This window comes from Pituophis catenifer, unplaced genomic scaffold, assembly GCF_029215685.1.
Source record: "Pituophis catenifer annectens isolate HBS135680 unplaced genomic scaffold, rPitCat1.0.hap2 SCAF_86, whole genome shotgun sequence".
Taxonomy (NCBI): Eukaryota; Metazoa; Chordata; class Lepidosauria; order Squamata; family Colubridae; genus Pituophis; species Pituophis catenifer.
Genome location: NW_027256966.1, coordinates 87,501 through 90,000, shown reverse-complemented (window position 1 = coordinate 90,000; position 2,500 = coordinate 87,501).

Below are 2,500 nucleotides of genomic sequence, written 5' to 3'. Positions count from 1 at the left end.
TCGAGTAGATTCAAGAGAGAAAGCGGAATTATTTGATAAACAACGTAGAGATGACCAAGAACAGGAAAGATGGAGAGATGAAAGTGGGGACGGACGACGGGAGGAGAAGAAAGAACAGCCAAAAGAGAGCCAAGTAAGAGAACAAGACGAGAAAGCGTCGAGAGAAGGAGCAGAAGAAGTTGAAGAAAGAACAAAGGGACCTAAGAACGACTTGCTCCACAAAGCAAATAGGTCAGCAAGAAATAAGAATAATTTCCTTGACTAGAAATGGACTGGATTCGGCCATTCGGCAAGAGGAAGGAAAATATGGAATAAATGAGGGAAGTTAAGATGAGAAATGAAAGGCCTACGAGAGGTTCCTCTGGGAAAACTACACCCAAAACTTTGGAGGAAGGAAGATGGCAGAAATTGTAACAAACTTTTCACTTGAAGTCAAGCTTTTCACGTCAAACCAGCTCTTTCAATCAACCCCTCGCAGCCATCCTGGCAGGGAAGCAGAAAACGGAAACACTCCGGTCCGGCCGAGGCCCGGGTAAACCGGTCCCGCCCGAGCGTCCCGGTAGACCGGGACGGCTGCCCGTCACGGACACCCCAGGGCCCCGGCGCGGGCACCGAGGCGACGGCGGAGGTCCCCGACCGAGGCCCGGGGCCCCCGCGCCGGGATCCCGTACATCCATCAAGGCGGGGAAACAGAAACACTCTAGGCCGGCCGAGGCCCGGGTAAACCGGACCCGCCCAAGGCCGTCCCGGTAGACCGGGACGACTGCCCGGCGCGGACACCCCCGGGGGCCGGCGTGGGCACCGAGGGGACGGCGGAGGTCCCCGACCGAGGCCCGCGGCGCCGGAGCCGGGATCCCGTGCATCCATCGTGGCGGGGGAAACAGAAAGGCTGATCCGGCCGGGGCCCCGGTAGACCGGGAAGACTGCCCGGCGCGGACACCCCCGGGGTCCGGCGTGGGCACCGAGGCGAAGGCGGAGGTCCCCGACCGAGGCCCGCGGCGCCGGAGCCGGGATCCCGTGCATCCATCGTGGCGGGGGAAACAGAAAGGCTGATCCGGCCGGGGCCCCGGTAGACCGGGACGACTGCCCGTCGCGGGCACCCCCGGGGTCCGGCGGGGGCACCGAGGCGACGGCGGAGGTCCCCGACCGAGGCCCGCGGACCCGGAGCCGGGATCCCGTGCATCCATCGTGGCGGGGGAAACAGAAAGGCTGATCCGGCCGGGGCCCCGGTAGACCGGGACGACTGCCCGTCGCGGGCACCCCCGGGGTCCGGCGGGGGCACCGAGGCGACGGCGGAGGTCCCCGACCGAGGCCCGCGGACCCGGAGCCGGGATCCCGTGCATCCATCGTGGCGGGGGAAACAGAAAGGCTGATCCGGCCGGGGCCCCGGTAGACCGGGAAGACTGCCCGGCGCGGACACCCCCGGGGTCCGGCGTGGGCACCGAGGCGAAGGCGGAGGTCCCCGACCGAGGCCCGCGGCGCCGGAGCCGGGATCCCGTGCATCCATCGTGGCGGGGGAAACAGAAAGGCTGATCCGGCCGGGGCCCCGGTAGACCGGGACGACTGCCCGTCGCGGGCACCCCCGGGGTCCGGCGGGGGCGCCGAGGCGACGGCGGAGGTCCCCGACCGAGGCCCGCGGACCCGGAGCCGGGATCCCGTGCATCCATCGTGGCGGGGGAAACAGAAAGGCTGATCCGGCCGGGGCCCCGGTAGACCGGGAAGACTGCCCGGCGCGGACACCCCCGGGGTCCGGCGGGGGCACCGAGGCGACGGCGGAGGTCCCCGACCGAGGTCCGCGGCGCCGGAGCCGGGATCCCGTGCATCCATCGTGGCGGGGGAAACAGAAAGGCTGATCCGGCCGGGGCCCCGGTAGACCGGGACGACTGCCCGTCGCGGGCACCCCCGGGGTCCGGCGGGGGCGCCGAGGCGACGGCGGAGGTCCCCGACCGAGGCCCGCGGACCCGGAGCCGGGATCCCGTGCATCCATCGTGGCGGGGGAAACAGAAAGGCTGATCCGGCCGGGGCCCCGGTAAGCCGGACCCGCCCGAGGCCGTCCCGGTAGACCCGGCCCTCTCCCCGTCTCGGGCACCCCCGGGGTCCGGCGTGGGCACCGAGGCGACGGCGGAGGTCCCCGACCGAGGCCCGCGGACCCGGAGCCGGGATCCCGTGCATCCATCGTGGCGGGGGAAACAGAAAGGCTGATCCGGCCGGGGCCCCGGTAGACCGGGAAGACTGCCCGGCGCGGACACCCCCGGGGTCCGGCGTGGGCACCGAGGCGAAGGCGGAGGTCCCCGACCGAGGCCCGCGGCGCCGGAGCCGGGATCCCGTGCATCCATCGTGGCGGGGGAAACAGAAAGGCTGATCCGGCCGGGGCCCCGGTAGACCGGGACGACTGCCCGTCGCGGGCACCCCCGGGGTCCGGCGGGGGCGCCGAGGCGACGGCGGAGGTCCCCGACCGAGGCCCGCGGACCCGGAGCCGGGATCCCGTGCATCCATCGTG